The sequence below is a fragment of the Bombus affinis genome, chromosome 14 (assembly GCF_024516045.1).
Source record: "Bombus affinis isolate iyBomAffi1 chromosome 14, iyBomAffi1.2, whole genome shotgun sequence".
Taxonomy (NCBI): Eukaryota; Metazoa; Arthropoda; class Insecta; order Hymenoptera; family Apidae; genus Bombus; species Bombus affinis.
In genome coordinates this window covers 4,491,657-4,519,284 of record NC_066357.1, presented here as the reverse complement: position 1 = coordinate 4,519,284, position 27,628 = coordinate 4,491,657, and the positions used below count along the sequence as shown (strand labels likewise).

The 27,628-nt window shown below is 38.1% G+C and overlaps 1 protein-coding gene across 1 annotated transcript in view; it reads right to left on the bottom strand.

Annotated features, from left to right (window-relative positions):
- The window catches only part of LOC126923898 (tubulin alpha-1 chain-like), a 142,574-nt gene that overhangs the window by 32,458 nt on the left and 82,488 nt on the right, over nucleotides 1-27,628 (bottom strand). The window lies entirely within an intron of this gene.

Here is a 27,628-nt window from a genome sequence, read left to right as displayed (position 1 = left end):
TCGGATCGATAAAATTGTATCATAAAATACATTGAAATATCTTCTCATGTTTCTCAAGAAGATTTTGTAGAAGATTGCCTGACAGAAAGAAATTCTTGTCTCCAAGGAATCCGACGTGAATTCCTTTCACTTGATATGATAAAAATATCGTTCTCCGTGATCTCAGGAATACTTCAAACTCTCTCGCGGTATCTGCTTCTCAACAGGCTGAGTGAAATGATAAGAAATTTCGAATTCCTCCATCACTTTTCCTCATATGCATCCATTGCAGTCCAAAAGATTTCATACGCACCGTTCCTCAGTAATTAGAACAAAGACAAAGTAACGATTGATTTTTCCTTGAAGCATTTCACTTGGAAAAGATTTGAAAAGATATATTTATTTAAATAAATTAAATCCACTTGTGTGATTCAATTTTTAATGACAATAAATATTCAAAAAGTTAATACAATACATTGACCAATCCAGCCATAGAAAGTAAAAGGAGATACTCTTGTGTTATGGCACTAACGATATGTCCTACCCAAAATCAGGTCCTTTCCATTTAAAAAATAACGTCTACAAGTTTCAACCCTACCGAATCTTCGAAATGACGACTATCGTTCGATAAAATTTTTAATTCAAATTCCAGATCGGTATTTGTCCAATCAAAGGAACGTAATTCTCTTGCAAAGGGATTAAAATAGTATCATCCGATTATCCAGTTCTACTTAGAAACAGAAGCAAATTCTCTTGCAAAGCAATTACAAAGTTTCATCCGATTATCCAATTCCACTTAAAAATAATCTTTGTCAATCAAAAATGAAACGTAAGAAGCTTCCAACGCTAACAAATCTCTAAGATTAAAAGTTTTCTTCGCCCTGCCATCAAATTCCATGTAAAATCATTATTCTCCTGCCAAGAAAAATAAAAAAGAAGAAGAAGAGAAACAGAATAAGATGAATCCAAGGGACGATACCTTAATCGCGTGTTCCAACGCCATCCTAGTCGACGACCCGACCGAATTAGGCGAACAATTAGCAGGAGGGGGTAACAGCTAGCAGGGAATCGATGCTCGACGATGTTCCACAACCGAGCTGCCTGCTGGGATTGCATTAATCTCCTTCCAGGAGCGGTACATTCAATTGATACTATCTGGCGAATCGTGGTAATAAACAACGAGCATGTTCGCGCAATAGACGACCGAAGGAGAAACGCTTCCATGGAGCTGTACCACCTTCTCGTCCTTCTCGTCCTACATCTTCTTCGCCTTCTGTACCGCGTTGCTCCGAGAGAGCCACTTCTTTTTTTTCACGATTCTATAGGATAGAACCTGGAGTCGTGCCCTTTCGAGATAACAACGAGTTCTGTTTCCATTTTAATGTCGGATAAAGGTAGTTGCAGCTTCATTCGATGTAGAAGTGAATAAGATCTCGTTTGTATCAATAAATAAATTTATTGTTTGGATTGTTTAAGAATAGAAGATAGTGATTTTTGTATGGTTTTCTACTGGATAGAAATTCCAGTGTGTTTTTTCTTATACAGGAGAAAGTTCTTTTCTCAAGTTTGATTAAAAGTTAGCGGAGTTTTGAACGTGGAAGCGCAAAGAGTGTTGTTTGGATTATGCGAGGAAACGGCGGAGATAACGACTTTTCTGCGATTTTCTATTCAATGAAAATTCAAATTTTCTTATGCACGAGAAAGTTTCGTTCTTTTGTTAATTTTAGTTAAAGTTGAATAGAGTTTTGAATATGCCAGTGGAAAAGGTGAAAGGTTGATGTTTGGTTTATGTAACGAAACAACGAGGATGGTGATCTTTCTATGATCTTCTATTGGACAATAATCAAATTGAATTGGAAAAAATTTGAGAGAACTCAGAGAGAAGGTAGTTTAATTGAGAAAAATAATTCTTGCAGACTTGCACAGATTGTAACAGTCACGCGTGTATTTAAATCCGAATGGAAAATTCTATTTCTGAACAATTTGATGATCTACGTATTTAAAGAGATAATGTTTCTCGGATGATTTATATTCACTGTGATTTGAAAATGATTGCAGGCAATGGATTTAAGATCTAGAGATAGTTAAATAGTTCGTGAGAGACTGGATCTGAGATTATGTTGCTGTGTTGTTGGTGGCGCTCTGTTACTACTGGTAGTTATGGCGTTATCGTTATTGTTATGGCAATCGTAACTGCATTTAATGTTGGTAACGGATGAATTGATCATTACGACTGTTGCAATCGATGTAGTAATACTACTAATTGTAATACTGATTTTATGTTTACTACAAGTAGCAGATATTACGTTACTTTTAGTCTTATAAAATTACTAGCATTACTATACCTACGTGTATGAAATAGTAATCCTAAGATGACTACGTATCTCTAATGATACGATTAAAGAATCGAATGACAGCTTTCATTTTCTATAATGATGAATAAAATTGATCGTTGCTGCTGTTATCGGTGGATTAAAAATGTTGAAGATTATCTTTATAAGATTACAGAATTATCAATGTTGCTGTGGTTACCTGTTGTATTAAAAAATGCTGATAGATTCATTTTATTGATAGTATATGCGTAATTACTACTTTGAAAATATTTGATATTTTGTTTATAACAGTACAATAAATCAAAGTGGCAAATGAAACCACCATTCCAGTAATTTCTATTTATACTGTTACCATTACTAAACGCAAGAGTATTCTTCTTACCACCCACAGTACCACCAACTTCACTCCCACAAAATCGCAAACTAAACCTTTGTCACTACAAGCAATTACACAATGTAGCATAAAATAGAATATGTAGATTGTAGATACTTCGTTCTCTATAAAAGGACACTTTGCACTCGTAGGAGGGTGAAAAATCTTGTCTTTATGAACAATATTGTAGGAGGTAGAAAAGCAAGTTCGAGTCACGCGAGTTAGACTTGCAAATGTTCAAAGTCGTAACTTCACTGACCAGCATCGCCTTCTCTTTCTCTTTTACCGAAAAAGGAAAACGATTCAGACGTCAAGAATCATTTCTCTATTCTACATATAAAAGGGCACTTTGCATTCGTAGGAGGGTGAAAAATCTTCGAGGAGGTCTTCGCGAACAATCTTGTAGGAGGTAGAAAAGTAAGTTGGAGTTTCTTGGACTTGGACTTGCAAATTTTCAAACTACACAGTACCTTCGTTGATCAACTCCACCTTCTTCCCAGATTCGTAGCTTCATTCAAGGAAAAAATTCGAACGAAAGTTAAACTTGCAAATCCTCAGATTCGTGTCTTCACCGACCAAAGCCACGTTTCTTCTTTTTAACAATTTCTTCTTTTTCTTCGACGTAACACTTCTGCGTGCCTCCTTGTTGTTAGACTGCGGATTTTTATCGGAACATCGACAGTCTCCAATGTATTGGTATTCTTGAGAATATAATTGAAAGGTAGAGCCTCGGTAGAAAATTGTTTTCCCTACCAAGTATTGTACAAACGTATTGCACATTCTGTGCAATTTGTCGCCTTCAAATTTTCCATAAATGTACAAAAGTCCACAGTCTACTTATTCTATTGTGCGCTATACAAACTATATCAACTTTGATATCGACAACTGCATGGAATAAAAGAAAATCGTCTTAACTCGATCGAAGGATCTAGCAAACAGTGTCACGAGTCGAATCGACGATGACATTTCTCGAGGACTGGATGGAGAACGCGTGAGCTACGATGACACGATACACCATGGGGGATACACTTTCCGCGCTGAACTTTTCGAGCGAGATCTAATCTCGGGACCAGAGATAGGGCGTAGGTGGTGAGGAAAGACGAAGAAAGAAAGGGAGACACATAGGCCAGGGTTGTACTAATACGACCGGCTGATCGTATCGCGTTTTGACTATGCGTACCGTGTCTATAAATTATATAGGGGGCGAGAACTGGCAGCGCTGCTTTTAATGACAAAGTTCGTGGAACGACCGAGGCGGTGAAGTCGACGTGTCACTCACCGCAGATCCCTCGATAAACCGACTCAGTTTGGTGCACATATTCGGTAGATCGATCGTTTTTCGAATTCACTTTGGATTCGCCGTTCTTGGAATTCTTTCGTAGTAGCCATTTTTTAAACGAATTTAGAGTGAACTGCGTCAGTAAAGTAATTTTACCGGGCCCTGTACAAAGTGTCTGTACAAAGTACATGAAGTACATACGTAAACTATACGAAGTACACGGACTATAATAATACCAACTATATAAACTATGTAAAGTACAAGTACGAGCACCAAAATATCGCCACAAACGAGCACTTTTCGAGCAAAGTTTGCCAGGATCGCGATAAGATTGTCCGAAGCGTGGCAATTACGGTGCTCGTTTCACAGTGTCGAGTCGCACCGAAGCAGACGAAGGCGTCCCCGTGGAAAATTAATTAGCGCTCTTGAGATAGCGTTTACCATAGTCCGGATCTAGATTGCTATAATTTTCACTGGTGAACGTTCGTTTCGCCGGGCCTTGACAGATCTTTACACAAATCTAGACCGCTAACTGCGAAACCCGATCTGCATTCAACGCGCGTATTCGCCGTGTCGTTTCTCTTCGCGAATGATGATGGCGACGTTAACGTTCTCGCGTTTCTAATTTTTAACTGTTGCACCATCGGGTGACAGACCGGGGCAACATGAAGGAATCGGCGCGTTCCGTCGATCCTTCGTGCGTACGCTGCAGAATTATGACTTTATTCCTTCACGCGATGCTTGACGCTGCGGAATTTGTTCGCTATGTCAAGGTACATTGCCTGACATAAGTATTCCGGGCGTACAAAAGTTTCCATCCTTTGCGAATAAGTAGAAACATATATTATTTCCACATACATCTTTTTCATGAGTTTCATATATTTATTTTTGTGCAACATTACTACATGCTTCTTTTTTTGCTGTGATTAATTGCCATATACATATAACTTACACGCGTGAAAAAATATAGATATCAGAATTATCCAGTCGGCTAATCACGACTTTTATGAAACAAAAATAGTAATAAATAAGTTGCATATTCATCACTGTATACTCTTCTCCTTTAATCAACCACGATAACTTTTAGACTTATCTTAGCTTAACTTCTTATAGAAGCTGTACATTCGTCATTGCATACACGTTTCGCTTCATCTGACAGAAAGTTATAAATAAAGGTATTCCATAATCGTGTAAATATTTCTATTAACATATATCGTCAGAAATTCCCAGTCAAATAATCACGATTTCCATAAATTAATAGGGAAACTAATAACCCGCACATTAGTCACTGCATACTCCTTTTCTTTTACTTACGATAAAGAGTCATAAATGATGACATTTGGTAATCTTTTAAATTTCTATAATTTCTACCAACGGCTATTATACGACGTATTGATAAAGAAAACTGCAACGTACAGAAACGATGGTAACTTATGCATGGAAGAGCATACACCTGTTATAGGCGAAAGATTACGCTGGAAATGGAAAGAAAAAACGGATGTTCACGGCGTTGCACGTGCTCGTCGACGACTTTCTCGCTGAAAGACGAGCGCATCGCGACTAAAATGTAGGTTATGTCGATAAAACGCGCGGAGGGTGCCATCGCGAGAGAGGAATATGCTCCTCTTCTTCCTTTTCTCCTTCTTCTTCTTCCTCCTCTTCTTCTTCTTCTTCTTCTTCTTCTTCCTCCTCCTCTTCTTCTTCTTCTTCGTCTTCTTCTCCTCGCGCAGTCTGGAAACGGCGGTAAGGTCAGCCACGGTGGATGATTTCACCTCGGCCATATTTATTATCCTAATCTTGGTGTGCTTGGTGTGCCTGGCCTACATTCGCCTGCAAATTGCCGCGACGACTTACTGCCTGCTGTTTTTCATATCTGCGATGCAAATCGCGCGCCATTCAAAAGCATCTCTCTCCTTTTCTCTTCACCCTGTTGTTCTTAGGGTATACAGGTACTCTTAATGATCAGGATAATGGGAACGTGAATCTTGGGATGTGAGAATCGTTACGAGCGTGGCGAGCAAGAGTTCTGCTTAATTGAAAAAGGTGATTCCATCATCACAGTGGGTTTTCGTTATCGAATTTTTATTTGAATTGGGTATTACTGAATTTTGTTTGAACAGCCAATTCAACAGGTTACGGTGAAATTGAAAAAGACGATTTAATATTAAAGTGGGTTCCCGTTATCTTTGTTGGAAGAGGTAGAATAATCCTGAAGAATCAGATAGGCTCAAGTTTGTGCGATTATTCTGACAGTGGTTCTAGGAAATTTGCGTGAAAGAATTCTACGATTCTAAAGTACACATATCCAAGAAATAAATTGACACATTAAAAAATTGGAAACTAAAGTTAGGAAACTAAAGTTAGGGAAAATGAAAGATTAGAAAACTGAGCAACTGGAAGTGCCAAAGATCTGATAAACTAAACTACAATATTTGGAAACTTGGAAAGTTTAGATACTCGACAACGGTAATTTAAAGGTCCAAAAAATGAGAGGCTTAAATATCCAAAAACTCAGAAATTCGACAGCCTTTCGGAATCAAGATTCGTTCGTGCAACTTATTCGATCTCTTACCCAAACTCTATTTACACCAAAACTCTTCTTCGATCTCTTACTCAAATTCCATTTACACCAAGACTCTCACGTTTCACAGAAAATCCCTTTCCGATAAATCACGCGGCAACATGCTTCTCCGCCGTCGTTTACTATCAAGCGCCGTTCAAAAATAAATTATGCAAAGAAAAAAAAGACCGAAGACACGTTCTGAATCAAACGAACGGAACGAATAATGAGAAGGGGATCGCGGTGGTTCAAAGAGGAGGAGAGAGGCGATCGTTCGAAGCTCGAGGATTAAATTTAAACTCGAGCACACGGTTCGATTGTCGAGCGCGTGTTATATCACACGGATTCCATCGACTAGTGTCCCTAGCGGGGAGAAGCATTAACTTTTAACCCATTTTCATGAATCATCGCAGCCATACGTCTCTGCCGCGGATCCCTGCCAAGAATTTAGCAAACGTCGCTGGACGGTTGTTCAATTTCTGTCTCCAACTTAATTTCTCGTCGGGCCAGCCGAAACTTGCGAAAGGGACTTTATAAACTTGAATAAAATGTCCCTGTTCCGCTCGTGAATCATCCCCAGTGGATTAGATACGTTTGTAAACAAACGTGGGAATGCTTAATCCTCGGCTAAGTGAGTCATCCGATAATATATTTATTGCTGCATTGTAAACTTTAGGAGATACGATACTGTGGCGAGTAAAAGAAACCTCATAAAATAAAAAGTACAGAAATACTCCATAAGTTTACGAAATAGACTTATGGTTAATGCAGAGAAAAGGATAAATCTGTTATATACCACAGAATATATAACCGTCGTCAATATGGTAAACAATTTTTAGTACAAATGTCACCAAAATTCATAATGTATCAGTTTTATCTTTATTATATATTACTTATCGTATTTTAAAAATAATTTATGTTTTCATAGGATAAGAAATCATGTTGAAGAACGGAATACACCAAAATAAATAAATTATTCTATCTAAGATATCACACTTATGAACGACGAGTTAATTCATTTTTGTAAACGTAATGGATTAAGGGAACTACAGAAAGAAGCCGAGACGATCGTCCTGATGGATCATTTGGATCCAACTGGTCCGGTCCATTCGGTTTCTGCAATTAACGGACCGTGTCTAATGGCGTGCTGGTACCGACTGACTAATGACACGATTCTCACCCACGCATGAAGCGGCCTATCTCGATATCTCGAGCGTAATTATGTCCATGCGCGACATTAGCGTACAATGTTCCATTGTCGACTATGCTCGTGTTCCGCCGGATTTCTAAGCGATTGCTCGCCACAACGCTTTCCTCGACACCGAATTCTTTCTCTCTATCCGCTGTTCCATATTATCTTACTCGAATCCGATGAATTCAAAAATGAATGGTGCACAACGTTTATCCAATAAATATAATTTAGCTGAATTTCATACTTCCTCCTGCAAATTAAGCACGACGTGCTTTCATCGTTTTGGTATATTTTAAGAACCGGTTTAATTTTATAAGTGACACCCTTCTGAATTTACTAAACGAACACGATAATACGATACTTACGACGAGCAACGTCTATAGAAATGGATTTGAATTATAGCAACAGCTGGCTAATATCTATATATCTAATTCCAAATATCTAGAATTCATTATTCAATTCGTTTCTTCAATAGATATCGGTTTTCACATTTCCTTAATTAAAAAAAGAAAAGAGAAAAAGCAAAATAAAACAAGTAATGCGATAATCCATGTATCTAATTTAATTCAAAAAAGCAGCCACAAGCATCGTCTCTAATCCACGCAACCCGTTTCACGACAGCTGATAACTTCCACGCTGATCTAACTCACGTGGCAAGTCTAATTTCCCAGAGACAGCTCGAATCTGAAAAAGTCCGCCAATGATTCCGGCGGCAAGACACGAGCATCCACCTTGTACGAAGGTCGCCGAGTTATTAAAACCAGTCGCAGTTTTGCGATCGCGCCGGGAAGCCAGGCATCGTTTCGCGTATCAACCCTCGTCGAAGCTTCGAATGGAACACGGCGGATGGAATGGAAGTGGCAAGTTTGCGAGCCGCCGGTTAACCACCGGCTCTGTCGTTCACGCTGCCAACACGTATCCTCGTGGATGACCTTTCCTCGTTCGGCCGACTGCAATACGCGTCGGCACGGTTTTACGGCCGTCCGGTGAAATTAAACTGCCACCCTCAAAGCTGCCCGATGTCGACTAGCCTTCATCCATGGACGATGAATGGAGGAACCGTCCTTTAGCTGGACGCGATGAAACTTGCACCTTTTGCACCTTTTCCAGTCATTTGTTCGTGTGGATGGCGAGAGGAATGTTTTATCGCGGATCGTGTTTTACGAGAGACGTGAATATTGGATTGCCAAGGTCTTCATTTCTTCTTTTTTGTGGTTTCGGAAGATTACTATATGCTTGCTACTTGAATAGTTGAAAGTCATCGTAATTCGTAAAGTTACGAATGGCCTTTATCGATATTTGTATAAAGTTGGAAAAGAGGCTGATGTTCGGATCGCTGAAATTTCTATTTCTTCTTTTTGGCGATTACGTAATTGTAATTACGATTGTGTGATAAAATAACGTAAAAAATAAATGGTGTGAAGATCATTGCAATTTGTAAAATGGCTTTTCGTTTGCGTTTCACGAACGAAGAAGAACCGCACTTTGGTTACAATACGTGACATGTAATTTCCACCTTTTCCAGTCGCTTGTTCGTTGGATGCGACGAGAAGAATGTTTATTTCTAGTTAGGGTTTGAAGAATGTGTACTTGGATCGATGAAATTTGTATTTTTGGTTTTTCAGGGACTGTTTTAATTTGCAAAATGTATTAAGTCGAATCATAATTTATGTGTTACGTGAAATTTAAGAGATTTATGTATACTAGATTTAAGTGAATAAAAGAAGAGAGAATCCTGTGAAAGGTGAAATGGAGTTTTGTATAACGTTATATATTTTATCTTTGTATATCTAAAATCAATTTCAGAATATCCGCTATAAATAAAGATGAATAAATACCAGATTATATTTAACAAGTTAAAGTTTGTCGATTTGTATATTTAACAATGTTACGTTATATTAACACGTGACACGATGAATATAGCAATCTAAATAGCACACGTGTAGTGGACGCGTTAAAATAATCGAAGTACAGTTCTAGAACACAACGAAGAAGTCCATATATCGTATGGACCGTGAGTTACGAACTGGTACAAGCAAGACGTAACGAGTTGCTTGCTTAGAAAAATTATTCCGCCCCAGGCGTATGGTAATAACAACGACGAGTAAACTGCAGAATAGAGATATCAGTGAAAGCAGATCGGTGGGCAATACGTTTCGATTCGATAATTATTGTTCTTTCGACGTCGAAATATTAAAGTTGCATGGTACTGATTGTTACTATAAATAATTTAAACAATAGACTATTGCAAGATTAACGATACAAATCTTTAGCTACATAGATCTAACTAAATTTTCTGATGTAAAATAATTTTCTTCCTCTGTCAGTAATTGTAATCCAAATTTTTTATAAACGCAAATAACAATTCAATTCCGACCTCAGATTACAAATTACACTGGCATACCCTGTACATTATTATCTGGTAATATTTGGAACGTTTCAAAGTAGAATTGTTTTAAAGTAGAATTTTCTGTATGCGTCAGACATCACGTGTCTAAACGGCGCAGTAGAGTTTCCTATAAGCGTCAGACCTTGTTCAAACAGATAATATACGTCTCGTTGTTTTCAGTAGAACACAGTGTTCATACACAGACGTTTCCTATCAATGCGATATAAATACTTGTGTTAGATTGCGTTAAAAAATCATACTTCTGAACGATTTTCAACTGCCACAGTCACATCGGCATATACATCTAACGCTTAGGAAATTCCACTTTTACATAGAATTCGATGTACATAAATCTGTACTCTATATTTACAGTGGTTATTTTAATAAAATTACACCGAGTAAAAATTACGCGCGTTCGAAAATTCAACATCCTATCATCATACAATTTTATGAACACTGTCTTCGCAACAAAGACAGTTGTAAAAACATCGAACGACCCGTTTCCCGGATCAAGCTGGTCGACTAGAAAAATGATTTCGCTCGAAGCGTCCAATAATAGCAATGTGCAAACTGGCAGGCAGAGAGATATCAGTGAAAGCAGATCGGTCCACACCGGCCGAACGATCATTGTTCGAGCATCGATGTATCCCGAGTCATTGTTTTCGCAACGTGTAATCGCGGAAGCGAAAAATCTTCGATCGACTCCGGGATCCATGCTCGACCGACTTTGAATTGGGAAACTTGGTTCGTTCACTAGGGATTATTCGAGAGGCGGATATCCAGCTGTGCGATTCTTTACGTTTCACCCGACCAAAGAAAGCCACGTAATATTACTTTTCGCCGAGAGACTCTGGCATTTCTTCAGCAACAATTCGACCAACGAAACTTTACCACGTTACGTCTTTTATACCGATTTCAATTTCTCTGAATGATTGATTCTTTGATCTCGTTCTTGCGACACGATAAAAAGTGTTCATGGATCACTGGATTGAAACTTAATGTAGTCTTATTGCAAGAGATTGCGCTATATCGTAAAAATGGTAGCTTTGGATCATTATTTAGCACGAGTAATCGATCGTGAAATTGTAGAGAACACGAATTAAGATCGAGTATCTTCAAACGAACTCTGCTGCGTATTTTGGGTCATTTTCGACTGAATCATATTTTTCTATTATTATAAAGTTCCTGAGATTTCAGGAACTTTGAAGATTCAACGTTAAAAGTCTTTGTGTTTATCGAAACGAGAATAACATCAAGACACGACGATTCCAGAACTGTGGTGAAGTTAAACAACTTGATATCCAAATCTAATCCTGACATTCGTGGATAACCTGTGACCGAATAATTCCAGTTGAACGGTACTGGTTAAAGAACTATAAAATATCGCAGAACTAAAGATCGAATATTAAGGTCTAATCTCTTCAGTCTATTGCGTTTTTCCTCTCCATATTAACTATAGTGATCAGCCTCAGATTAGTTAATTAGTGACCACGCTCAAATTAGCCAATTAACGACCAACTTAAAATTGGCCAAATAGTGATTAACTTCAGATTAGTCAATTAGCGATCTACCTCAAATTAGTCAATTGGTGATCAACCTCACATTAGTTAATTAGTGGCCAAGCTCAAATTAGCCAATTAGTTACCCCCCTCAAATTAGTCAGATAGCGATCGACCTCAAATTAGTCAATTGTTGATCAGCCTCACATTAGTTAATTAGTGACCAAGCTCAAATTAGCCAATTAGTTATCCCCCTCGAATTAGTCAATTAGCGATCGACCTCAAATTAGTCAATTGTTGATCAGCCTCACATTAGTTAATTAGTGACCAAGCTCAAATTAGCCAATTAGTTATCCCCCTCGAATTAGTCAGTTAGCGATCGACCTCAAATTAGTCGATTGGTGATCAACCTCACATTAGTTAATTAGCGGCCAAGCTCAAATTAGCCAATTAGTTATTCCCCTCAAATTAGTCAGTTAGCAATTGACCTCAAATTAGTCAATTGGTGATCGACCTCAAATTAGTCAATTTGTGATCAATCTCATATTAATCAGTTAGTAGTCAACCTCAAGTTAGTCAGTGACCATAGAATCTCGACGATTTAAAGATCTCACAAACGCTATTGAATTCTATGTAAGAATGTCCAAACACATTTGAACACGGTTTCGATAGATGCATATCTCGAATGTTCGACACGAAGAATGAAGAAACAATCGATATCATTTAGTGAGGCGTGGAATCACGATGTCTGCCATTCCTCCGCGATTTTACAGCTGTCCTTCGCTGTTCATGCTCGTTCGCCGGCACGTTGCTCATCGTGTCGAATCGATTTCACGAGAAGCGTGCACGCGAGTGCAACAATATTGTTCCTGGCACGCAAACTACCTGGATTTCACGCGTTTGTCGGTTTTCTGGTAACGAGAATTTGGTCTATGATTCGTGATATATTAATACTTTTCGTCGTCGTCATTCATCTCGTTGGTCTCGCGCGTAGTATTACTGGTTTCTTGAGGATGGGATGAATTCGAATTCGAAGAACTCGTGTAACCCATTCGGTTTCATCCTATTTTCCATTCTTATTGATCGGATTAATGGTTTTTCATTTCGTTAAATCCTGCGATATACACGTTTCATCAGTTAGAAACTGTGATTTGCTTACAATTAGCTTCAGAAGGTCTCACCAAGAGAATTTAGGTCGTTGAGATTCGTGCAAGATGGGAGCGTTAAAGATGCGCACACGTGGTTTAAAGTTCTCGCAACGAGATTAAGCGTGGCTTTTCGAGCAGCTTCTGTTTGGCATTGACACGTTTGGGCTTCGTGTTTATCAAGATGAAACTGGTTTACTTTGAATAGGATGTATTTATGTCGAATAGAACATACGTTGACCATTTATTTATTTATTAAAAACGTTTCTTCTTACGAGCAACTAAAGTTCTCTGATTTTGTAGATCTTTATCACATATATATTTCTTACAGTTTGTACCTTATCTTATTGTAATATTTTATTACACGCGTGACTTGTTCCAAAATTAACAGAATTTTTGTTTATTTTATACAAAATTCTACGATTCTAGGGAGCCTGTGATTTCTTCTTATTTCTCAAAATAAAAAAATTAAGATGAAAGTAAATTTGAGTAAGTAAACAGATAAGTTTGATCTATGTCAAACAAGATAAACGACTGTTTACAGTAATTTATGAAAAATTCGTCGAATTTATAAAATCAAGTCGATCTAATGTTTGCGATGATAATTCAATGGATCGAATCGATGTAATGGATATCTTGTGAAATTAATGAATAATAAATTAGCAGGAATTCTAGTTGGCAAGAGCAGGCTGAATGGCAAACGTAATACGATTATTACACCGCTATCGTGTTCATTATCATAAAATGGCCATTATCGAGCAACAACGAGAAAAATAGTTTTTAGCAATCGCGAAGCAAACGTACTGCGAGCGTTCCTATTAACATGCAGAACCGTTTAATACATATTTATGAGTAACCACATGAAAAATGGAGTAATATTTTCTTGGACGACTGAAAGTATTAATTTTAATACGATTATCTGGAAAATTTGATCTGGAAAATGTAAAACACCAGCTGCTGCTTTGTTATTAAGTATGATATATCGACTAACTATAGTTTAGTTAATAGTTGCGGTGTTCATTGTCCTGAAGAAAATTCGAAGAACGTCAACATAAATTATGAACATGTACATTTTTATATCTTATTATCTCAGTATACTTTTATGAAATTTCTATCTAATCATAAAATTAGCATATTTCTTTGAACGATAGAAAGTCTTCTCCAAACAGCCATTTATCTTTATCAAAAAATAGATATAGATGATATCTAAACATCTATACATATTGTATCTAACTGATCTTAATACAAAACATAAAAGACTAAATATCCTTTATACCCATTTTTTTAATAAAAATAAATATCGTCTCAAACAATATTTTCTTCTTCGAACAACAAGAGAAAGTATACTAAATTAAAGATTCACAAAAGTTGAACAAAAATATGCTGAAGCAGTTGTTCTTAATATGCTTTTATCAACATCAAAAAGGTACTCTAACTAAATCAATTATGTGCATATAAATCAATCACATACATTTATAATCATTTTATTCCTTCGTCGTTGTGACATTTCAAAGTATAAATTGTTATTTATGCTAATCCTCTTCAAATTGTTGACTGAACTTCATTGAACACGGACGTTCCGATCAACCCAATAGGTACAATACCTCCTTAAACGGCAATGACGGAGCACTCATGGCCCTGGAGAGGTGTCGCTTGATTTCCAGCTGTTGGACATTCGGAAGTCGCCGGTCGTAAATCAATAGCCTGGCGTTACAGTGCGCCAGGTCTCGAGCGTCGTCGGACACGTAGCAGCTAAATGAATATTTCGTGCCGTGGCCGGCTCGGATCCTGATTAATGCGATCCGTGGCACGACCGTGCGCCGTAAACTCGATCCTGATTAATACTGTTTACAGCCCCGCGAGATCCCACCGGCCATTAATCAGGATCGAGTGACGACCTCTGGCTGAGCTGCTACTTTTAGTCGCTCCCTTGCGAGAAAGTGTCCATTAACGTTACTTCTGCGTAAGTATCCGCGCCCGTCTCAGTCAATCGCTGCCTTTTGCCTCTTTTCGAGTGGCCAACACCGCTACACAGCCCACCGAGGATAATACTCGCTGTGGATAGGTAGCCACGAATGTCTTCGAGCGTTCGGTTAATGCTTGAATCGTGTTGGATGCTATTGTACCTTGGACAGGGAATGGTTTAGGTTTGTACAATGGAGAGGTGGAAGGTTGGAGGTTGTTCGGATGGTCGTATCGATGATACTGTTGGTTTAACCGGGTTTGATGGCATAACGGTGTTGACGGATCTTCCGAGTTTGCCTTTGGCGGGCTGATGACGTTTGATGGCTGAAGTATGTATGCGATTAATGTGTGTGTTTAACCTGTTAACTGTCGATTGACATTGGGATAGATAATAGTGTTTCCTGGATAGTGTAATTCCTTTATTTAAGGATCTTTTGTTTGTTTATGTGGCGTTTCGCTTGTGTTGCAGACCGATTATGTTGCTTTTGATAGGCGGGAGAATTAATTTGATGCTTTTATATTAAATCGGTCATAATTGATCAAGTGTACATGGTATATCAATTATATACATACATTTTATAATGATTTTAAACGTAGACATTTCTTCATCTTGTTGGGATTCTAAATCGCAGATCTTTAAAACGAACAATATAACTTGGAAAAGCATTAACGATGGTTGGGACTCGGGAATTTCCATTAACCCTTTGGAAACTCCAATTTCTAACCTTTTGACCATAGCCAAAAAAGTCTAATCCAACATCATCGAACGTGACCAAACCTCACGTAACGAGTCTGGCAACCTAACCGATCTAAAGCAATCCAGCTATCTATGGCGATCTTGCCAAGTCCATATCTCAAAGCTGCGATCGCCTTGGGCGCTTCGCATAATCGTCCGTAGAAAACGCTGAATCCCCCGTGGATCGATCGATCGCACGGAAGATTTCCACGCGTTCCATCGATCCATCCGGGCGCAAGGTGTCGCGATACGGACAGCTCGTAAAAGCGGTTCAGCTCGATGTGCGTCGAGTCAACGCACTTTGCCAACGATATACGTAACGAATGCCTCGCGGCGGTATATAGCAACGTTCGATCTCGGCGGCCATTAATCAGGATCGAACGACGACCTCTCCCCGTGCGCGTATCCTGATCCTCCCGATGTACATCAGCGCTGACCTTGGATCTATGGCGGAGACCGCGACACCGTAAGAGAGTACCGACCGCGAGCGCGCGTAACAGACCTGTTTTGCCCTGGCCGCGGTTACACCTGCGAAAGTGATGACAAACGAGGATATCAGACTCGTGGAAACCTAATAAATATCGGTCGCCACCGGATGCACGCGTGTCGAGCACGCGTCTGCTTTGATCTTAAGGTAACTTGGTTATTCAGTACCGAATTATTACATTATTACGCGCTTTCCAATTTGCATGCATCCATACGTAGACATCTAATTGATGGCTGAGGATGTATAGGTATAGCATGCTTTGCACTAGATGAGTATCGACGTAATGGAGTTGGATGTGGTCCGAGTAGTCCTAATCTGGTTACTGGGACTCGATTCTTGTACAGGCTTTTGATGTTTGAGTTACGATGCATAGGTTATAACATGCTTTGTACAGATTAGTATCGACGTAATGAAGTTGGATATGGTCTGTGTTGTCCCAAGCTGGATACATAAGGCTCGATTCTTGTACATTTATATCATATCATAAATATCAATATATTGATATTTCGATTACGTCGATGTGTAGGTTATACTGTGATATTCATGCACGAGTATTGAAATAACGAGTTTATATAATTACGATGGCGATGATTGTGATTGATGGTAACCATGATAATTATATAATAATTATGAGATAAACGAGTTGGATGCGGTTTGCGTTGTCTAAGGTTTGATTCTAACGCGGACTTTAGATATCTGGATTATCATGTGCAGGTTATAATGTGCTATCCACAAATTAGTATCGATATAATGAAGTTGAAAGTAGTTTATATATTAGCGTATATTGGTAGTTCGCGTATTGTACGAAGCTGATCGCTATGGCCTGATTCTGATACAGGCTTTTGATATTTGGGTTACGATGTGCAGACTATAGTGTGCTATACGCAGATTAGTATCGACATAATGAAGTTGGATGTGATCTGTGTTGTCAGAAGCTAGCGAATGAGACCCGATTCTGATACAGGCTTTCTAACACGGACTTCCAATTGATATTTGGGTCATGGTGCACGGATTGTAGTATGTTATACACGCATTAACACTGACGTAATTAATGAGGTTGAAAGTGGTTTGTATTGTCTTGGTTGGCGAGTGAAGCGCGATTCTGACGTGGGTTTTTCAATGTGAGCAATTTTATTCTCCTTCTTTTGAGTATTACGTATTACTAACGAAGAAATGAGTCGAAACTGATGTAATTTCATGAAACCTAGATTGCAATCCTTTGATGCAATATATTTTGTCGCTTTCTTTCTGCCTCTGTTCCTGCTTTAAAAATTGCTAATTATCAATTAGTTTGTTAACACGAATTAATGCAATGCATACCAATAATGCGTTATGTCGTACCAATTCTTTTATAGGCCACCATAATGCACGACCTACTTGAATAACTACTTGAATACCATTGGTCGCGTTAGGATGAAAGGTCATTGAAAATGAACACTTCATGTTTCCCTCATTCCTCCCCGTTTATCGATGTTCGAATGGATTAAAAACTGGTTGATCTCGTTTTTCCCACAATCAGTGCCTCTAGAAATATCCTGCATCGTAAAACTCACGTCCATTAATAACGCTATATTGTAGAATGACACACCTAATCAGCAAGGTGCATGGCTCAGATGTAATTACTTCAGCGCATCGGGTCCTATCATTGTAGAAGAGCAGGTTTAAACGAATATAGCAGAACTGCTCTTGTCAGAATTTCAAAGAAAATATCATCGGAATCTCCGTGAACATCAAAGGAACATCCATCGACGACATGTCGTCCTTAGTACTGGGGCGTATCAGCCGTCAAGTTCGATCGGTGCTCGTTCGATTGGATTCGAAACGAGAAAAACGTTAATTACAAGGATTAACCAAGCGGACGGGACACCTGTAGAAAGTAGGGGACCGAGTCGCGTCGGTTCTTATATCGGCAGGGCTGGTTTGATCGGTTCGTGAGCGCGTTCTGCGGTTCATTAGCACGCCGTTGTACGCTTGAAATTGATACGCATACACGCGCCGGTGCAACGACACCACGCCAATGGCCAATCGCTTTTGCAGCCTGCCATCTTCCAACCAGATCGCATTTTTCGCGATTAATCGGTGCGTGGTGATGTTCCATCTGTCGCGTATTGGCTTGTGGAAATCTTCGATAGAGCAGCACGCGTCGATGGTTGCAAGTATGAGTGTCTGGCAGATGAGAGAGAAAGTGAAAAGGCGAGGGTGAGTTTTGTTTGAACAAGGAGTTCTGTAGATACGTGAAACTACAAAGTGAATGGTAGTTCGATGGATGTGTATGATAAGCTCGTTGAAGTTTTCTTCGTAGCAATGAAGCAACGACAGGCGAGTAAGTGTATTGAAGCCTGCACCTATTAGCATAATTCACTAAAGTGTCCATTCTCTGGCTTCACAATTACTTTGGGAATTGGCACGCTAATTATCGTGTCAACTTTTCACTATATCAATCACCGGCAGTCCTTGCAAGTTGGAAGAATGGCAATCTATCATTTAAGAATAAACCATGAAGTTGTTTCGCAATCATTAAATTATGAGAAGATTGATGAAGTTGCGTGATGTGTTTGCAAGTTTGGAGAATCTGGTGTCTAAGAAATTATGCGAAAGAAGTTTAATTGAAGTTCGCGATAACTGCGATAACGACGAAACCGATAAGCATGTACGATACGTTCACTGAAAAAGTTGATAGAGTTGTACGACGTATTTGAGAGTTCGAAGACTGACACGTCTGACAAATTACGCGTATAACGCAAGTTTATTCAAGTTATCTTGCGATTGTTAAAGCAATAAGTTTAACTAACGTACAGCACATTTGAAGACTGTGAAACTAACAGATAAAACGACTTAAGAAATCGAAGATTTCTAAGAGTATCTCCTGTCACGTTAAACTTATCTCCGTTTAATGTCCATGGGAGAAAGTCTCAAGCAAATTCTCTTTCCTAAATTCTCATTTATTTTACATATTAGTGTGCGATACTTTAATCCCGTTAATTCCATCTCGGAAGAATAATTCCTCTCAACAGGATAACCAGGTACCTTCGTTTAAATTCCCGCTGTCAAGCAAAGCAAACACGGTCTGCTGGTCGAAGAAGGCTTCGAGGCTTCTTTCTCTCCGTTGTTCGATCGCTTCTAACGCGTCCGTGTTTCCAACAAAAGGTGCGCTAACTGGCACCAACCGTTTAAGGGGCTAAGAACTGCTTCGACGAGATTACGCCGAGGCTAGACGATTCACGCTCGATCCCGCTGGCCTTAACAGCCGCGTGACATTCGACTTCCAGACACTATAAACCGCGTCCAAGCGTGTTCGCGTTGTTTCCTTCGCTATAGACCGGGTATACACTGCGCAAGAAGTCTCTCAGGGATATTTTCTTGTGAGAGAAAGACAGGGAGAGACTCCCTTTTTTCAGCAGACGCCATCGTTCCTCGAACGTTAATTAACTTGTTAAAAGCGGAGAATGAAGACGAACGAATGGCACTGTGACGTTAGAAAGTGTTCAAGGAACGTCTCGTTAATGTTTATTCTTTGTTTGTTCGTGGTTTCATTTGTTGGAATTTTAATTGCGGTTGTATTTATGGAAATTTGTTACCTTGCGCGTTTTCGTATGGGAGTTTCCCATCCTTGTAGCTTGATAGATTATAATACTTATAAATAGATACGAGACTTTTGTATGATATTTGAAAGTTTGCCATCTTCTTATTTTGATAGGACAGTATAATTCATATAATTTTTTCCGAAAATATCTGTATTGTTGCATCTCAATTTTATAGAGTATCTTCTTTCGCGTTTCTATTTAAAAACAAAACGATCTATCGAATAACATTTGTATCGTAGAATTAAAGAATCGATAAAACTTAGCGAATCGTCAAATTCTTAGCTCAACAAAATTTATAAACCGATTTTTCATAAACTCGAGTAATTCTACCGCGTGGATTTTCACCTATTAATACTTAACGATTAAAAAATGTATACTATGCGTGTAATATACAAAAGGATATAAAATATTCACAGCAGAGTATTTATTATAATTTCCAATTTAGACGAAACAAATCCTTACGTTGCATTTCTTTAGTTTATCCGTTAAAAATGTCCGTTTGCATAAAAATCCAAACAGAAAAAATCAATGAAAAACGATAATAGAATACATAAAACAAGTTTCTACTTGAGCTTCGTTTATTTAGTTGTGCCCACAAAAATATGAAATTGGATAAAAATTCGTAAATCAATGAAAATGAACGCATTCGGCTGTTCCATCGTCATCGACAAGAACACGTGGTCGCTGTAAAGCTATAGAACGTCGGAGATACAGCAGCGGCGAGCGAATCGGAATCAGACGTGTTATGTCAGCGCGATCGCGGGTCGCGAGCGAGTAAAAGTGACCATTGAGAAATGACACAAGGGCCGCGAAACTGGAGCGGTATAAATCCGGAAAATAGCCAACGCCAACGGGATGTCCGGTTTTCTGGGTCAACGTTGCAACGGTCGATGCGATAAGAAAGGAACGCCGCTGTAAAATTATTCGCGTAACGGTGTCGTGTGTCTGTCAGCGAGACATCGAATAATTGTCAACGTCGTGTGTATTCGTCGCGTCTTACGATTCGACGATCTTGTCGACAAGGGATGAAACACACCTTGGCTATACGGAGATGACGATAGACATGTGAATTTATGAGACGTTCGTTCGTCGGCTGGGAGAATAAATTTATACTAACGAGATTTGATATCCAGTTGTTTTTAACGAGAGCTTTGATATCGAGTCGTTTGGAAAGTTGGCAGCTTTTTATGGTCGATGTGTTTGGCGAAATCGGAGGAGGATCATTTGTTATTAGCTCGTGGATGTTTATGCGCGTTCGAATTTTTACGAGCACGAGCAGAGAAATGGAACTTACAGATGTTATAGAAAGTATTGACGCATATTCTCGTTTTCCAATGAAAAGTTTTTTTTTTACCGGAGAGAGTAGCAAATTTTTATAGTTATACGAAAGCACTACTAAATGAAATGAAATTTAATATACTTTGACGTAATTGGTAAGTACTTAAACGTATTCTGTAGCCATTATAAGTAGACGTATGGCTCACTCTTGAAATATCTGTATATAAAATAGCCAATAGAAATTTCGTAATTGAGATCGTATTGGAAAATGAGTTTATGTAAGTTTCTTGCTCTTTCTACTCTACAATAAATATCTTACGTAAGACATAACCCTATTATACGTCTGAATTGTTTACGATTTCCCGGATTATTCGGCTTAGAATGAGGGCGTCGGAGTATGACTCACCGATGATGAGGATGTTCTAAATACCTTGTAATGTCAGCTACTATCCAATAATAAATTAAAGTTAATAAAGCATCAAGAATTTTCTGAACTACAACAACAGCGCTAACAAACAATAGGAAGAAACAGAGGAAGAAGATTTCTCTTAATTTATGAATTCGAGCTAAATTTTATAAATTCAAGTGGCTACACTTTATTTAGAGAAACCTATAAAAATAGCTATATCTTATACGCATATTTTCATAGTTCGCTGTCCTTCACCATCTATACGTAGCATAAAGTAAAATTCCCGGTAAGCGTCTGTACGTTCAGGCAATTGTCGAGAATTACTGCACGAATTTTGATGCGATTTCCACCATTTTAAAGACCATTTCTCGAGTAAGGTTTAACGCGCGTGAAACATTAACCTGCGACAAAAAGACGACAGAAGTCGAAAATATGAACCAGAGACACAAATATTCGAAACGATCGTGTTGTCTTTAAAACGTCTTTGGTGTGCAACGTGTTCAGAAGCTTCACGACTTCGCCGTGTGACTGTCGGTGTTGTTTCACGGACTATAGAACGTTCACGGAGCCAATACAAGTTCACAAAATCGCCAGCCATATCATTAAAGAAGATTACATAAGGTGCCGGGCAATGATCGGATATATCAGCTAGTAAAAAATGTAATCGCTTCGATTAATCGTGAAAAAATCTGTTCGATAAGGGGTCAACGAGTGATACGTTTCCGTTGCAGAGATTCTAAGGCTGCATCCCTCGAAGCCGCTTTCGTACGAATCGCGATTAAGTAATTGGCAAGGTAGCGGTTTCACGATCGTTCGATTCGATAGCAGGATGCCGTGTTGCACGCACGTGTTTCCCCGTTATTTCTCACCCGTGCATTTTCGCCGTGGCCTCGCTGATTTCTATACGAGCCCGCCACGCGGACAGTTACACGAACTTCTTCAAAATATAAATCCACCTCGAGCACGGCCGATACTTTCGCGTTTCCGGCCTTTCCCTCGCACAACACGCTCCTCCGCCGTCTGATTAAAAAGAGCGCTATTTTTCTGCAGGCTCCTCGATTCCTACAACTTTAAGGAAAATTTGTGATTTGATAATGGGAAAGTTTATGACTCGATAGTGAGACATTTGCAATTAAAAAAAAAGATGATAAAACGTCTCGGGTAATTTTTTTAGATGCGATAGAAAATTTATGATTCGACGTGGGTTTTGTATCCTTTCCTTTTCATGGATCGACATTTGCGAATAACGCGGTCGAGTATTTCTAACTTGAAGGATTTTCTATCCGGAAAATATTCATCGAATCTAGCCCGTATCAATTTATGCTACTTCCTTATTTCTTTTATCTTTCGGATATTTTTAGAAGCGATAAATTTTCCTTAAAGTGACCGATACGCGAAACAAATTTTGCTCGCACGTTAAAGATAAAAGACTGAGACTCTTATCTTGCATTAATTTTACGTCTAATAATTTAAGATTGCTCCCATTTTCTAAAGAAACCAGTCGCCGGTAATTGCAACTTCGAAATGAGATATAGCATATTTCGTAATTTGCAACGTGTAATAAAAATCAACGCCCCGAGTTATAATCGTGCGTGTTGCCGGACAACGATACTAAATAAAATCAGTACCGGGTCAACAAGCTGATCAACAGACGTTCCAGTTATGTATATTGTAACAAACACGTTCCAATTACGGGTTTAAATTATTTGCCGCAAATAACTTCTTTCCAATGTTTCCTACAATGTAATTGAACGTATTTACGATACCCATGGAAATTCACCTTATTCCCTCGATTTATCGGGACAACGGGTCTCTTTTTATCCTGCCAACAGTATACGTTCTTCGATCGTGTTTCGGATGAGTCTTTGCTCCAGAATCCCATTCACTTTCGTCGATACAATCAGTCACAAAAGTCTGTACACACCCATCGAAATTATTACGATAACGAGCTTAAATCTAGCGATATCTTTGCCATGATGTTTTACATTAATTAAATTTAAACACCTGTTGAAAAGAATAACGCAATCCATTCTACATATTAAACGAGAAAGGTAAAAGAATACAAAATGAAATTTCACAAAGGAATTATATGTTCGTGAAACGTCGAGAGAAGAAATATTTAATATTAATTTTAACATTATTTTTAACTTCGTATATAGTATATTTCAAACTTTATGAATTTTGCCTGGAAATACAGATACAGCGATAGACAGAAAGAAGTTTAAAACTGATACTTGCATATATGAGTACAAGTAAACGTGTTGAATATTTTTCCTGTGCTAAACACTCTTCTATCGAGAAGATTGGATAGAAGATAGGTAGTTACCTATGATAAATTGTATCGTACATTCGTTTCTCTCGTTAATCATAGTTCAATTTTGTAAAATTACTACGTTCTTCCCCATTTCGCTCTTTAAAGTTTCCTTAAAATTTCACACGTAAGTGTACGCTATTTCGTAACAAAGTGAGTTTTCAGTTTCTTCGGATGAATCGGATGCGCGAAACTTTTGCAGCTGATCATGAACATGTAAAAAGCGGTTCGATCAAATTTATTATATTAATGTTGAGATACGGCAGGACGTAAAAGTGAAAATGGGAAGGTACAACGCGAAGCTATTCGAGGAAAGTATGAACCAGCTGAAACAGTTGTCGGCGCTGGCGCTTGGTGTGACTTTGTAAGCCGGAGATATAAATAATTTGCCATGAAAAATATATTAGCTAATAATAACGGGGGAACCAATTATGTTCAACAGGTTCACCCACACGGCATCGCGTGTTCAACGCTACGTTCTCGTCGGCATTCTCGCGAGAGTTCGCCACGCGGATCAATTTATGTAATCGTGTAATAGCGACTCCCATTTCCGGTGCGCCATGCCGCGCCACGCCATTCCTTCCATTTTCCGTAAAATTATTTCGTGCTCGATCTCCTGCAAATAGTAGTGATCGAAATAATTCGACTGCGGACACTTATGCAAATTTATATCTTTATGAAGAAATAGGAAATTGCTTTATTTGCTATACCTTGAATATCTTATATTATTTTTCCGTATCTCCTATCGTATCATCTTTTACCTTGAAATTTTCTCTGTACGCATAAAAATTCGTAGTCTAAAAATAATGATAATAGCTGATAATAGTTCTGAAGATGACGAGAGATTAAGAGAAACCATGGATTTTACGTAATAATAAATAAAGAAACAAATAGTTTAAGAAAAATTAAATTAATTATGGTCATATAGAATTAAGATGGAACATATCTATACTGATTCTCGGTAACAAGTTATTTGCAATATTGGAAAGTTTATAAAAATGGTAATCAAAGCCCTGTCTCAAGGTCTCCAGGCTGAAATAAAACTACCTATTTATAAATCTACACTGTCATTGAATAAATGAATAAACAAGTAAGTATCTACGGAAATGAAATAAGTTATGGTAATATATCTATATCATCGATGATTGATCGTGAGAACAGTTTGAAGCAAGTGCAACCTTTTCGTAACCTATAACAGTACTCGACTAGCGAGCAGGTAATTTTGACACGTGTAAGGAAGAATCAGGAGACAAGGAATCCAATCTTCTGTCGCAGTTTTCCACGTTTCCTGACATCACAGAGAAACAGAGAACTTTGTCATCTCGACGAGGGTCGAGACACTGCGCGACAGGAGTCCGTTCGAAGTGCTTTGACTCCCACGTGAACGAGATAGAAGATTAAATAAACATTTTGCAACGACTGAAAAAATTTGGCGAGTCATCGATCGGCGATTTCTATCGGTCGATCGTCGATCTCCTCATTTGGTTAACAGATTGAGCGAATAAATCGTGTACGTGTCTAGAAGTAAGTTAACTATTGTTTTACGATCTTCGAACGAGAACGAGATAAATAATTTAATTTATTTTCGTAATAATTAGTTTTCAACGTATTTATACGTTCTAAATGTACAGACATATGATATTTCCCGAGATAAAGGAATATGTGCAAAACAATAAGATGGATTGTCATAATGCTATTAATCTCATTTTGCATTGTTTATAATTTTTGAACGCTGAGCAACTTGCACAGTAATTAATTTACAATAACTATATATTCTTTAGACATTTACCTCTTTGCTCCCATGATGTTCCCTCAAACTACAGCATCATACGAAACAGTGAAATAAATTGTTAGAATTATTCTTCTATGGTATAAAATATAAAATATAGAGTTAAATATAAATTTCAAGATGTATTATTATATTTTAAAAAAGTGATGAGTTCAGTGGTTCAGAGGTAAATGGAAGTACGATAAAAGTACCAGTTTTTTAAGATGCAGCGTTTCTCAGAGCTTTTTTCACCCGGAAGTATCTAATGTAATAATTTATGCGCGCGGATACGTCTTCGTTTCCCTTTCCATATGATCGTCGTTGTCTCACCGGCGGGTTATCTCTCGTGTTCTCTCGTCGCGCTCTTCCTTTTTCATCCGATACTTTAATACGCCTGCGTGCCTGGAAATATCCTTACTTTCTCCAGGACAATAAAAGAGAAGCACGTCCGCGTTAATAAAATAGGATCGACGGTCTTTTGCAACGGGATGCTTTCAGGTCGAGGCGAAACCAGAACGTAGGCCAAATTGAAATCCTTTGATTCATGCTATATTCCTGTACTTGCAGCATACGAGGCTTTAGTTTCCTTATTACGAGTATTTGCAAACGGGGAAAAATTGCACGAGAACTTTCGTTTCAAGTTTATGCGATGATTAGACTGGACTTTTATGGCGTAAATATTGTCTTTTATAGATATCATGGCAGATAAGCCTGTGAACGAAAGTCAGAAAGATAAGGATTACACAGGCAGGCAGATATGAAAGTGTTTGATTAAATTTGTTGGTTATATTTGTTGATGAGATATGAGAGCGAAAATGAAAGTCAAATGGGATAATTTCTACGCTAAAAAATTGTCTTTCGATCTTTGGTTTATGACTTTTTTTTACCAAGTTCAGAAGTTTCACATGTGTATTTTTGTATTAAATAAACGTGTTATACCGAACAAAAAAAAAATCTAAGGAAAAATGAAACGAGGATTAGAAATTTGACGTTAGATAATGTAGGTACACGATACAGGTAAATTTTTAATAGAGATTTCCGATTTTTCTTGTAAACGATATTGGTACAAGTTCAAGCGTCAAGACTTTCTAACATAGACTTTCAATCTCTGCCAAATAAATAACGAGATAGAAGAAGAATCATTTGCTTATTCAAATGAACTAAAGTACAATTATTTCAAAATAACATCCAACCCGTGTAGATGATATATTATTTAAATAATCATTATTCAAATAACGTATTTGAACGATATCTAAAATTGCAATTATATATGGAACATCATCAGCAACAAATTAAGACATTTTATCCAAATAATACCTGATCTTTTGTAAATATACGAAATGCCATTACTAACAAATTCAAGCATTTTATTTAAATAACTCACAAGCTTGCAAATGTGAAACATCGTGGCCAACAAATGCAAACGATTTATTGAAATATTCCTTAAGCTTGTAATTATACAAAGCACTATGACCGATATATTTCACAACCTCACACGTCCATTTAACCTTATGTCGAAAGGAACTGGTGAATCACTGAACCGAGAATTCGAGCAACAATGATTAATAGGCGATCAGTGGCAATTAAACGGTCGATCTATGGTTTTCCCGTTTTTCACGGAAACCTACGAACCGATGATATTAATCATCTCGCACGATATCGGGGCCAACTGACGCAATTACAAACGTGTTTGAGAATCGACGAATGCGGTATCGCCAGTGCATTATATACAAATTAACAGGGCGACCATAAGTCATACGGGGGCGGTTACGTTGGCGTTTGACAGAAATATATATCGATACATACTACATCGGGACAAGCAGCACCGGTTTAACCGCGTTCAGGAAACCGTGAAAGTCGATGAAAAATTGTCATCACGCGGCTTCGATCGATACGACGTTCAATGGTGTATTTATTCGTATAAAAATATGAATAAACCTTACTGTGTCAAATGTTTCAACAATTTCTTCAACCACCTATTTTATTTATTATCGGCGTTTACGTACCATTTTACTCTAAGAAACCATATCGTTGATTTTTTAGAAGGTTGACTGATCTAAAATATCGTTGCTAAATAATCCAATTATTAATCATTTTCTATTCTTGAGATTTTAATTTCAATGAAATTTCTTGACCGATTTAATTTCTCTAATTGTATAGGTATGGCTAATACATATATTGCTTGTCTTTCCATAATCGATCTGCAAGTTTCAAGTCTACAAATGAAACTTTTCGAGCATTTAACATTTTCTCGGGAACGTTAACGTATATTAAATGCAAAACTTTCGAATATACCGATGGCATTTGATTTTATAGAAGTCGCTATTTAAGTCACTTTCTT